The following is a 13362-nucleotide window of genomic DNA, read 5'->3' as shown; positions in this document are numbered from 1 at the left end:
AATTAAGCCAAGTGCTCAGGATGCAAGAGGCTTGGCTGTGCTTAGTCGAGACCCTGGCTTCCTGTGTGTTCCTCCCTGCTATGATTCTGACCAGAAATTCCATTTTTGACCTGAAAAACCTTCCAGATGAAAATTTAATTATAAAAGTGATGTATTCCCACAAGAAACTTCAGTGTCAGCAAATAAGCATTTTTTTCTGAAAAACTATTTTATTCACACACACAAAAACCTGGCTCCCACTGATTCCATGCTAGAGCATTACCCTGGTAAAAACTCTGTTGATTTGTTTAATAAAAATTATTATGGTTTGCAACTAGCTTCCATTAGGCATACAAGTTGCAAAGAATTGACACCGGTCCTAAAGTCCTCTTGCACGGGATAAATTTTCTTGGCAAGTTATTAAATCATGACCTATGCTATCTGTGATTTATAAAAGGTTTCTGGCAATGGAGAAGTGGAATGAATCAATCATGGGAGTGTTAACCCAGATAACAAGATTTTCTTTCCTTTGGTGCAACAAATTCCTTGCTTTCTGCAGAGCAAAGGTGCAAGCGTTTTCCTCCAGACAATGTGACTTGTAACACGGACTTTGGAAATATTTTCCATATGTAAAGGTCTTTGCTCATGGTTGTTATTGGTTCCATATTTACTTGGGATCTTTGCATGCAGAGGATGGCTTTTGGCTTGTGAAGAGGAACTTCTCCAAGGCTGGACTGTTTCCCCTTACACTCCTGAGTCTCTCCAAGACTGTATGTAATGCTCAGGAAGGCTGCTAGGGGCAAGGTGCTTTTCTGTGTCTAACAGAAAATTCTGCAAGCTCATTCATAAAGGCCAGATAAAATAAAGTTTGTAAAGTCAACATGTTCAAGAAGATATGCCGTTCTGGGAAACAAGTGGAGAGGAGGTGTGTATTTATATGGACAAAAACAGTCCAAACTGTAAACCATAATATATCTGTTAGCTCATTAGTTCGTCTGATGCTGACTAATTCCAGGGGTGTTCCTGCTGCCCAGCAGCAAAAGTACAAATAAGTGGACAGCTGTGATTTAGTGCCAAATATTTGAACACATCATGACAATTCAGGCCACCCACTCTCTTATGTAAATACAACTTCTGGAGAATCATTTCAAACTGGGCTGAAGTGCAGAGCAGCCACTTTCATGTGCATCTCAGCCAAATGGCCCTTAAGTATTTGGGGCCAAACTTTGCCTTCTGTTACACCCCTGGAGCCCTCATTCACTCCAGGGTTTGCACCATGTAGCTGAGGGGCAGAGCTGACTCTTGATGCTCATCTGACTTTTCCTAGCTCAGTAAGTACAATTTCACATGTAAATGTGGAACAGATCTGGACTCGATTAGCTCCTGAATCCTTGACAAAAAGCCATAACTGTTTATCCAGATGATGTTTCTTTCTCTTTTATTTTCTTTACACTTTAAACCCAAGGTTTAAATGGACTTGTGAAATAAATACATGAGTGTAGATTACAGTGGTATCAAAGGTGTGAGGAAAATCCTTCCATTCTCCTCAGCAGGGCTAAATGATCACTTGGTGCACACTTCAGTTGTGCTCTCCAGAGCCTTTGGCAGGGGTGGCTGCGGATCTGACTGATGGTGGGAGGGAGGGTATTTCCAAGACAACGTTTAGCCTGGGGCTCTCATTACAGATGTGAAGGACCTGTGATATATATATATATTTTTTTTTTTCCTAGTAGGCAGTGAAATCTGTGCTAGTGGCTATATCTGGGGCACAGGGTTGTTGGAGGAGGAGAAAAGCAAGGGAATATGGAAAAAAATTGTATTTATCAGGGTAATCTAGTTTAGGAGCACAAGTACTAAAACATTTTAATCACAGTCATACGGCTGTGTGTCACTTCAGGGCAGAATTAAGGCTATTTGTATTCCTTGGTAGCACACTGCCACACTTTAAGAAGTTTGAATTTATTTTAAGCATAACTTTAACTCTGAATTCCCTGGGTTTGTAATGTCTGGTCTGGAAATAAATGCAACCTCTTTATATTGTACTTTACTCTTAAAATAGGCTTTCCACTTTAGCTCCATTTCTGTTGGCTCAGCAAGAGCATGGGCTGTCATTTCCTGCCCCGCTGGGTTTGCTGTTTAAATGGGGAGGGCGGTGTATCCGAATAAAGGAATACAGCAGTAAAAGCTGGGATGGGAGACGGATGGCACTCCCGGGGCAGCTGTGCCACAGCTCAGTTATTGCTTTAACTGCCCATGCCTGATTATCTCCTGCATGAATGTGGCTACCTTTGGCACAGAGATACTTTCCTTGGGGGTAGAAGGATCTCATAAGGGATCAAAGTTTCAAATTCAGTTTCATGCTCTGGAAGTGACATTGTGATCTCAGCTCCCAGTAAGGCCACTGGTATTGGTGGGATGATGTTCAACTCACACCAGGCTCCTTGTGAGCTTGGCTGACACCTCTGGAGTTGTGTGCTGTAGGTCTTCATGTGCCACAATGGAGAGGCTGCTCCCAGCCAGGCTGGGCACAGTTGGTCCAGTGGTGTGCCCAGGCATGGGGCACAGGGATAGTCCCCTGCAGGAGAAGTTACTCTGTTTGCCTCCTCTCACGGGAAATCACCTCCTCCTCCTCCTGTGATAGGGAAGGCTGGTGGCTCAGGGAGCTCTGGGGACAGAGTCCATGCCCTGGCTGTTTTTAACACGGATTTCTTTGGACAAGGCTTCTTCTTGATAGGAGAGAAACAGCATCATTCCTGGAGTTTCTCTGCACTGGCTTCTGCCTGCAGCCATTACCTCCTTCCCTCACTCCCAAGCCATCCTGCTGGGCTTCTTGCCTTGCTACATATCCAGCGACACAGTGAATACATACGTCCCCCTCTCTCCCTCGCTCTCCAGTGCAAGTTCCCTCACTCTCTCCCTGATTTCCCTCCCAATACACCCATGCCCTACCCCCTGACTAAAGCAAATTTTCCCTCTTTTTTTGGCAGCTGGCCTTCCCAGGGGCCCAGACTAACAGAAGCCTGAGCCCTGACTGACTGTGCCTTGGCCAGAGCAGAGCAACTCTTTGCTGAGAGATAATGTTGCCTTAAAGGAGAAGGGATTTTTTTTTTATTATTTCCCTATCAGTTTCGCTGTCTTGCTCACCCATTTGTTTCTAGGCTCCCATAAGGGGAATGATGCTTGTGCCTGGGACCTGCTGCCTCCCAGTCACCTACTGGGAGTTCCCCTCTTCCTGGACAATCTTCCTGCCTGTGGAGTTCACCTCTGAGCCAGGCCTCCGGTAATTAAAGCAAGCCTTGCTTTTGACTTTCTGCAAGCTCTGGATTTCGGCAAGGCCTTTCCAGGACTTGCAGCTTTCCTCCAGCTCAGCCCTTGCAAGCCAAATGATGAGGCTTCCAGGGCTTCTCCCGCGGGATGGCTCCAGTGCATGCATCTCATTGTCAGGAAGCTTTTCCTGACACTCAGCCTAAATTTTCCCCTTTTCAAATGTCATCCTGGCACTCCTACTTAGCATGCACTTTCTGTGCATCTCACTCCCTCTGAGCAGGCTGTGCTTTTCCCTCTCCACTGCCTGGGCTCTTTCTGGTGCTTGCTGGCTGTCACCCACTTTTCTCGCACCCGCCTCAGCTTGGCCAGTCCAAGCACATTATCTTACAGCTCATTTCCCTTTATAAATCAAACCTCCCAGGCATTTTCCTCTTTTTTTTTTTTCTTAGCTCTTTCTTCTTTTTTCGTTTTTTAAAAATTTTTCTCCTTTTCCCTTCTCCCCACCACACAGGAGGGATTTTTGGGTGTCTGCCCCATGGCTCAGAACATTTTTCTCTCCACTTTCACTGGCAAGGGTTTTAGTATAAAGTGCTGACATTTCTTTGTTGCCATGGGCAGCTCCCTCTCAGAGTAATGAATGGCTGGGAATGGGTAAATGCACAACCAGAGGTCTGGGAGCAGCCCAGGCAGGTGCCCCTCAACCTGTGCCATGCTCATGCAAACTCTCCGGTACAGACTAAGCTCCCACTGTTGACTTCCTCTGTGTGGAGTCATGACCACTCTCCCCTATCTGGACTATTCCCATGGATTTTGTGGATCTGATGATATTAAACCTCTGCTGAGTTAGGTCTGTGTGGGCAATGACCTTGAGTTCAGGGAGGACTGGAAATTAAGAGGGGCAGGCTGTGCCTCATGGTGTGCCCACATGAAATGGCTCCGTCTGCCTCATTTCTTTATCAAGCCAGCCTGAATGTGCTGCCTGATGAGGAACAGAGCAGCACCAGAATGGAAAAGAGTAAGAGACAGGTTGTTTTTCTTTCTGTATCCAACTTCTTTGCTACCACATGATATGGATTTTGTTCAGGATCAGGACCTGAGCTGAAGGGCTGAGCTGCACTCCCACTTTGCAATGCTGCTGGCATTGAGTTCTTGCTTTGCCATAGCCAGAAAATGGTTTCTCCATGCAAAGCAACAAACACAACCGTGGAGGTTGCCATGACAGCTCCGAGGAGAAACTGGGTCAACCCTGCAGTCTGTGGAGGGGACCAGTCATGGCTGCCTGGCGGTCACCTGCAAGCCCACAAGGGCAAATGTGTTCCAGCTCTCTGTGTTTTCTGGGAGGAAACCAAAGAGTTTCAAACTTGGTTACCATTTTAAAGTTAGTGTGGCTAAAATGGTTGGTTGGAACCCACACCACTACCATGGTAACAGATACATACACATTTTTTTTGGAACATGAAATGAGAGCAATTTTTCTGGTGCATAAGTAACTCTTCAGAGGAGGAGATGCTGAGGAACTAGAATTAGGAATAACCTACTGAGGGGACTGGAGATATGAAGCCAGTAGAACTGAATACAGGATAATTTCAAAATAAAAAGAAAGTCAAGGATGAATGGTGCGGCTGACAAAGTGTTTTGGCCAGTAAAATTCCTTAAATAATAGCATCCTCCACGGACTTAAAACCAGTTATGAAACACATCACTGATTTCATGTCAAAATAGTTTTTTCAACAGATAGAAGTTCATGTTCATTGATTATTGATCCCTTTGGAGAATGTGGTCACAAGTGTTTCAGGGGAGCTGAAGAATTGTCAAATATCTGTCCTTTTTTTCCAGCCATTTACCCTCATCACCTTCTATATATCCCATTCAAGAGTATTGTATTGATCTGTTAATTCTCCTTTTCTCTTCCTATTTGCCACTTTTGAGACAGAAGACACTGCATACCCTTCTTGCAGAACAGAAGAGATGGGTAAGGCACATCAAACAGTCCCTGCAGTGGAAGCCAAAGTCACCATTGTTCCTTTCCTTTGTCATCACCATAATGCTGTGCAGAAGGACAGACAGTGATGGCCCATCTCCCATTGATCGTGTATTATCAGCAGTTTCATAATAGAGTAGTTTTAGGCTTAAATCCAACTCTGCTTTTGTGTAGATACCACTGACAAGTAATGGTGTGATCTGTTGAAGTGTGACTATACAATCTGTGGTTATTTCCATGTAAAAGAAAATGCATAGTTTTATGGCAACCAGGAGATTTTTGGGGAATTGCACATGTAAAATATAAATGAATGTATTGAACAGCCTTTTGTACACACACATGTGCACACATGCAAAAGCATGGATCAAGTTGCAAAGTTTGCTCCATGAAAGTGGTGTTGATTTTGAATGTTTTGGTGCTGCCTTTTGCAGCCTTTTCCTGTCACAGAGGCAAGGAGCACCAGAGGGTTTGGCCCATGGGGCACTGACAGCTTGGCACTTTGCACTGCATGGCTGGAGGGTCACTGAGCCTGGCATTACCTGGCTAGGAGCGGAGTTGTGGAAGTGACCTTGAGCCTTAGGAAGAGGTACCTCTGTGCAGGTAGCCAATATTGCACTACTGGGACAGTGGTTTAGCCATGACAACAGAATGATGACCTGTGCTTGCTGAGCACCACCACTGCACAAGCAGTACTTTTCTGAGATCAAACTGAGCCCTAGCTCGGTCAGCTGGCACCAAGGCTGGGCTGGCCACAGGATCTCTCAGCATTGGGTTGGAGTCCCTCTGAGGCATCAAAATATGCAAATCCTTCCTGCTGGCCTCCTCCTTGCCTAGTTTCCCTGTCTTTGACCCTGTCTGGATGTGAGGTCCCCACCCAACCTGCTCTATCACTCCCCTCCTCAGCTGGACAGGAGAGAGAAAAGGTTCCTCGATTGAGATAAGGACAGGTAGAGATCACTCAACAATTACAGTCCTAGGCAAAACAGACTTGACTTCAGGGAATTAGTTTAATTTATTATCAATTAAATCAGAGCATGATAATGAGAAATAAAACTGTATCTTGAAAACACCTTCCCCCCCACTCCTCCATTCTTCCTGGACTCAACTTCACTCCCAAATTTTCTACCTGCTCCCCACAGGACAGGGGGATAGGGAACTGGGGCTACAGTGCAGGGGGAACAGGGAACTGGGGCTGTGGTCAGTTAATCACGTCATCTCTGCTGCTCCTTCCTCCTCAGAGAGGGGACTCCTCACATTCTTTTCCTGCTCTAGCCAGGGGTCCCTCCGATGGAAGACAGTCCTCCATGAATTTCTGCAAGGTGAGTCCTTCCCATGGACTGAAGTTCTTTATGAACTTCCCCGCTGTGGGTCCCTTCCACAGGGTGCAATCCTTCAGGAACAGCCTTCTCCGGTGCTGGTCTCCCACAATGTCACAAGTCCTGCCAACAAACCTGCTCCAGGGTGGGCTCCTCTCTCCACAGGGCTGCAGATCCTGCCAGGAGCCTGCTGCAGCATGTGCTTCCTATGGGGTCACAGCCTCCCTTGGGCATCCACCTGCTCCAGCATGGGGTCCTCCACAGTGAATATCTGCTCCACTGTGGACCTCCATGGGCTCCAGAGGCACAGCCTGCCCTCATATGGGCTGCACCATGGGCTGCCGGGGAATCTCTGCTCTGGCACCTGGAGTACCCCCTCCCCCTCCTTCACTGACCTTGGTGTCTGCAGGGCTGTTTCTCTGACATATTCTCACTCCTCTCTCCAGCTGCAGTTGCTCTTGTGTGACAACTTTTTCTCCTTTAACACATTATCTCAGAGGCGCTACCACCATTAATGATGGGCTCAGCTTTGACCAGCTTCAGGTCCATTTAGGTCTGGCTGGAAATGGCTCCATTGGACATGGGGGAAACTTCTGGCAGTTTCTCACAGAGGCCACCCTTAGAGCACCCCACTACAAAAAACCTTGTCATACAAACCAAATACACTGTCTTGGACATCATATCCTCTCCAAATTAATCTGAAAGCATTTCTTTCCAAAGTTTCTAGAATCCCAGAAGAGACCTTAATCCCTTCATCATCCTCCTCATGCAAAGTGTACCTGGGGTGCCGGATGGCTGAATAACCTCTCATGCACTAAGAGCCATTAGCATTTGAATTAGTGACATGAGGCTAGCAGGCGATTATCCCATTTAACAGCTGTTGAGTGCTGTTGAAGGGACACCCTCGAGAAGAATGAACAAAAACGTAGTGAATTTTTCTCTTTTAGTAAGGGTTTTCCTGCCTTGTATGAATATTGATGTGCTTGAAGAGTGGTGCATTTTCCATGGGGACATCTTATGATTGTTAAACGTCTTTCCTAGGGAGAGCTGGACACCTCAGTACACCTACAGCATGCCAGCAGATGAGAGTGAGAAAGTGGCCCTGTCCCCAAACAGGAAGGGAAGTGGTCCTGCCTATTTGGGAAACAGGCTAAGTCAAGCATTAAGAGAACAGTCATAAGAAAGCTGCAAAAAGAAGCAAAAGTTAAAGCATGTCCTCTGCTCTAGAGCACTTCAGCCATAAGAGATGTACCTGGGATGGGCCTCACTGCTATTCTTCTAGGTGGAAATGTGACTGCTTCAAGGGGCAGGAGGAGCCAGGCAGCAGTTAGAGCCCCCATTGTGATATAAAAGATAAACCAAAAATGCCCTCTCTGAGGATCTGGCTAGATGCAGAGAAGTGCATTTTGAAATTGTAGGATCTATCAGACATACTGTGTAAGGAAGCCTTTCTGTATGCATGGCATTTTTGTAAAAGAAGATAAAATGAGCAGGAATTATTGCAGTTATTAGTGCAGATAAACAAACCTCTTTCTCCTGGTATATGACTCCATTTCTCTTGACTGTGTGTTAAGAAAAAAGCCACGTACCAGTCCTCATCATCACAAGGAAGTGCTGTTTGGGCTCCTGCATCAAAGACATTAAAACATGACTGTCCCCATCTCCCACTTGGAGTCTTGAACATGACTCATTTTGAAGCTCTGCCTTTTAGAGTAAGCTGAAGGAGCTGAGGATGCCGCACTATCACAAGGATTCACCTATGTTACATCCCACTGGGATGCTGGTGACCTGCCTCCCAGCCTTTCAGAAGGTCAGGTCCCTCATTCAGGTGTGTTGTTGATACCTGATCCCCTTTCTAAAAGCTGTCTTAGCCTTGAGATGTTTGTGGAAAGTTGGCTTCATTGTCCCCCCAGGATCAGCATCTCAGAGAAAACAGAAATTACCCCCCCAGGCTTTTGTCTTCAGTGGAGAGTGAGGGGGACAGCGACCATGGGAGAAGTGAAGTGGCTTTTTTGTCCTGCTGTGATTCACATCTGATCATAAGACGTGTCTATTTGGGAGAGGTTACTAGTGCAGGATTAGAAAATCAGTTTAAAATGGTGAGGTTGTCCCTGGGGCAGAAGTGATGAGAGTGGGCAAATAGAAATATTTTTCCAGTCTTTTTTGTGGAACTGGAAATTTTCATTTCCTTTAGACTTAAGGGGGATAAACATTTCCTAACAAGCCAGAGGATTTTATGGGGTACAAGATTTTTCCACCTGACTTTTCAATCGTTAACTACAATTTTTGTTTTCTCTCTCACTAATTTTTTTCCTTTCTCTTCGAATAAACTCCCTTTGAGGTGCATGCAGTGGCAATATCCAGGCACAGGTGAGGATATAGAAACATTTGCACTGTTAAATAACATCCTTCCTATTATTTCCTCCTTAATTATTTTTACCCTCTGTGATGACCACTTACAGTTTAATGAATGTAAGCATTATTTCCATACAAAGTAGTGGTAGCAACAAAGATGAAGATGCCTCTTTTTAGCCTTACTTGTTTCTAAGCAGGCCCTTTTCATACCATCCTCACCACTTATCTGACCAGTAAATCTGCAAATACATGGAAATGTTATTTACTCTGTTGTTACATGTACCTTGAAGCAGATGTTGAGCCAATATCAAAGCTCACATTTTTTACACCTTTACGCAGCATCTGGGGAGCTGGATTAAATTCCTGCCCTGCTTGGGGCTTCACACAGACCTCTACCTCTATGGCAAGTGACTCACAACTGCTGCCAATCCCAACTGCATTGTTTCAGGGTATTTTTCTTCATACAGTATGAATAAAAGAATGCTGACAACACTTCCTCCACCTCCCTGTCCCCCCTGCCCACAAGTAATATTTCCAAAGAGCCATGCCAAGGTTTTGAGCCATTATTGTGCGTGCTGCTGGTGTCTCAGTCACCCGGGTGACCTCCTGCTTCTTCCATGCTCTGTGGCCCAGCTCAGCTGATATTGCAGCATCCCTGGGCACTGTTGCATGGGCTGTACAGTGAGGTAGATGCAGGGAGCTGGACGTGCTGCATGATGGAACCCAGGGCAGAGGGCTGAGTCCTCTTTGCTCACTGACATGGAAAAAGGAGTGGGAAGCACTGTTCTAGGATGTGAGCTGAGCTTCTAGAAAGACTCCTGGTGACATTAAACCATCTGAAGGGCTGTTGTTAATTACTGTAAGGAGATCAGGCAGGTTTGTCCTGTAATCAGGGCTAGCAGCAGGCTGCCTGGGACTTGGGTGACCCTGAGACATCAGGAGTTGCTTTGACTCATCCACATGCTGGGCAGGAAGGAGAGGGCAATGGAGAAAGGGCTTTCCAAGCTAGGGCCTGAACTGCAGCCTGTTTGAAAGATGCCAAAGCCTGCTTGCTGTGGACACACAGAGGCCTAATCATGCGGGCATCCTTGCTGTGCCATAGCCACTGGCAGGGTGAGGGGCCATGCCAGTGCACAAGCTGCTCCATCATCTCTTGCAGTTTGTCCTGCAGGCTGGCTCATTGCTCCTGGACATACTGTTGCTTGCTGGCCCTATGTGCATCCCCTGCTCAAAGCCTGTGAGGTTAAATGTGTGAGATGGATATTGCCAGCAAAAGTGAAACCCACCTGTAGAGTTCCTTGGAAAAGTCCTGTCTGCTCAGGAGTTCAGCAGCAAAGCAGCACTGAAACCTACTCATCTTTCCTTGTGCAACACCCAGCCCTGGGGAAAATCTCCCAGGAGATCATCCTCAAACACACACACACACATACAGCCCTCATCCCAAAGCTCTGCCCTTCCGCTTGCCACCCAAGAGCAGACGATTATTAGGCATGAAATTTTCTTTCACTGAAATCTGACCTGCTTTGGGTAGGTGTCTTCTTCTGGAATCATTACTGTAGCTCCCCCTTTCTAGAGAGAAGTAGATGTATGATGCATTTGACATCTGCTTTGGGACAAGTTGCATCTTCAAAACATCTGTTTCTCAAGTGGGTCTGACATCTTTGTATAGCCAGATGAATTTTTTCCCCTCACTCAGCCACCTTTCTCATCTATGTAGCCTTCATTGCTATTCCACCTCTGAAGCACCCACACTCATTTTCATCATCTTTCCTCTCTTTTTATCACTTTGGTTTTGAAGGCCTCAGCTATGGGTCATTCCTTCCCATCCATGTGGTCCTTCCTTCTCCTGTACAGTGCCTCAAGGTATAACTCTCATCTCCTTGGAACCTGTGTTTCTCCATGATGCTGTGTCTTTCTGCATATTTTCTCTGGCATAATATATCACAATTCCCAATCTTCCCACACATGCAGTCTCTCCTTACCTTATCCTCTCTTTGCTCCTCTCTCTTCCCCTGGGCAATGGCTTGCTGCTTCTGTTGAACTCTGTTCTTTGGGAACACCTGTGTGAGCTGACCAAACTTTGCCTGCAGGCTCCAGTACAGCCATTAACATTGCCATTACCTTGTTTACCTCCCAGGCAGCCAGCAGCCAAGTACTGGTAGACAGATCTTCACGGACTGAAGGAACTTTATTGGGATGATACTTCACTGATGTAAATTGTCATGTTAGAAGGGAAAACAGGCCTTGGAATGCTTGCTCTGACACTCTGCAGTCAGTTCACCTCCCTGGGATTCACCAGGCTTTCTTCTCTCTGTGTTCTACACTGCAGCCCAGACCAAGCACAGGAGTACCCATTGCATGTCCTCAATTGTTGACCAAGCACAAAACTACTCAGGGCTCTTTCTCCAGCAGCTGCTGAGTGCAGGGGTCCTTTTATAACCTTATATCTACCACAGAGGGTTAGCATGCAGGGTAGGTAAACTGAAACCCTGCTCTGAAACCCTGGAGTGTGATGCACAGTGGGGAGCTCAGCTGGGAGCTCAGAAAGTCTGTGGTCCCATCTAGTGTTGGACTTGTTCAGCTAGGGGTAGACCTTTCTTTAAAGAAGACCCCTGCCCCCCATGCCACAATGGACTCTTTCTCTTCTGCTGCTTCAGATCCAGTGATGGGAACTGCTGGGCGAGAGAAGGACTTTTGGCTGAGGGGACGCTGTGTTTATTACCTCTTTCCCTGAGAAAATACAATTCCCCAGGGTGAATGTGCTCTGACACTGTCCTACTGTTTTAACAGTGGCTGACAGATCCTCTTTTAGCTCTTGGTCAGTATTCAGGCCATTTTGGTAATGAGGTACAACAGGAGCTGTACAGGTTAAGAAAACTTTCTGGGACAGATGGCAGTGTTTGGAAAGAGGGTGTTTCCCTAGGCATCACCTCAGAGATGACTGTCATTTTTTTCAGATTTAATCACAGTACCACTGGCAGCACTGACACAGACTAAGTCTTAGCATGATAAGGTCAAAGTACCTCAAGTCTGCATGCACAGACATTTGCTGGTTTACATCCAGGCCAGAAAGGACAGTGCCTGTTATTTCTTCCTGCCATGGGAGATATTGTGAAGGTCTACAAGCAGCCTCTACAGAGCCAGAGCCGGCAACAAGTACACTTGGAACATCGGTCCTGTGGCTCTCAGCTTGGGCTGCCAGCACAGGGGTGTTTCTGAAAGTGGGGCACCATGCTGCACTCCTCCACAGCTGCCCTGCTCTCAAACACACAGGCATCTGTGGGAGAGGGGAGGTACCCCTCTGGCTCAGGCATCAGCCGGATGGCAGCGTGCCTTTGACCAAGAGGAAAGGAATGCAGCATCTCCCCGTGACTGAGAAAGCTCGGGTGGTTTTGCACATAGGAAGCTTCTTTAAATGTGTTTCCTCCCACTGCCTGGCCTTTTGTTTTTCAGCCATGCTTGATGCTGGTGTTGGAAAGCTGAACTCCCCAATAGTGAACTTCCTCTCCTACTATAAACTGACCCTTGGGGTTGCTATAGTGACTGCAGAGCGGCCAGCAGGCTGTGTAAACACTCCCTCCCGCTTCCCATCACACTGGGCCTGAAAGGCTGAGCCACGGGATGTGCACAGCAACCTGGATTATGCAGGCGGTTGTGAAATGCAAACCCGACAATTTCTCTGCTTCCTCCCTGCTTTCCCCGCGGGGAGGCAAACCCAGCAGGCTGGTAGCAGGCATAAACACGCCCGTCCTGATGAATTTGGGCACATGGTGTGGTACCGCAGAAACCAAATCCAGACACTTAACCTGGGGAGCTTGAGCAAGATGTGGAAATATATGGTGCAACTGGATCCTCTGCAACATCTGATTCCCTTGGCCTCACTAACTGTGGAGTTTCCATCTGTGTGGGGGGAGCAGTTTGGTACACACTGTCACAGCTCCTTTTATGTAATTAATTGCATAATTAATCGACCAAGTGTGAAATCCATCAATTTCTGTGTCCTCTGTTGCTCATTTTGATGACAGCTCTCCCTCTTTCATTTTCTTCCTTCTTATTTTTTTAAAATGCATTTCAATAAAGTCCCTGACTCTCTGAGTCACTCTCCAAGCGTTCATGTTCACGTCTGTATCCATCCCTGTAAAACCAGGTCAGGTATTTCAGCAGCAGTAGCCTGAGTGACACACTGAAGCATGTGGGAAGGTGTTTCCCAAGTACAACGGGATATGCATCCCCTCCAGCCACTGCAGATGTTCTTCCAAAATGGCAGGTACTGCTTAACCAGGGATTTTGTGAGAGGAAAGCTTAACTACCCTACCAGGAGGAGATAATCAGCTCTGCTCCCATGGCATTATGATGCATCTTGCTGGGTTGTCTTCAAGAAATAAGGTTGTTGTTTCACCACAACAGACCTGTGACTGCTTTAAAAAGCACAAAGCACATCATCTCAAAGCTGTGTAAAATGAA

General features: G+C 46.6%; 1 long non-coding RNA gene across 7 annotated transcripts in view; it reads left to right on the top strand.

Annotated features, from left to right (window-relative positions):
- Positions 1-13362, top strand: part of LOC137478906 (uncharacterized) — a 27538-nt gene extending 14176 nt beyond the window's left edge. For 6 of the 7 annotated variants that reach the window (XR_011001872.1, XR_011001871.1, XR_011001869.1 and 3 more), the window contains one exon: positions 670-2383. This is a non-coding gene — a long non-coding RNA (uncharacterized lncRNA). Of the gene's footprint in view, positions 1-669; positions 2384-11855 lie in introns of those variants that run through there. The other variant, XR_011001868.1, reaches the window with a different exon arrangement.

This window comes from Anomalospiza imberbis, chromosome 1 (genome assembly GCF_031753505.1).
Source record: "Anomalospiza imberbis isolate Cuckoo-Finch-1a 21T00152 chromosome 1, ASM3175350v1, whole genome shotgun sequence".
NCBI lineage: Eukaryota > Metazoa > Chordata > Aves > Passeriformes > Viduidae > Anomalospiza > Anomalospiza imberbis.
The sequence above is the reverse complement of the archived record's forward strand: the minus strand, read 5'-3'. Positions and strand labels throughout refer to the sequence as shown.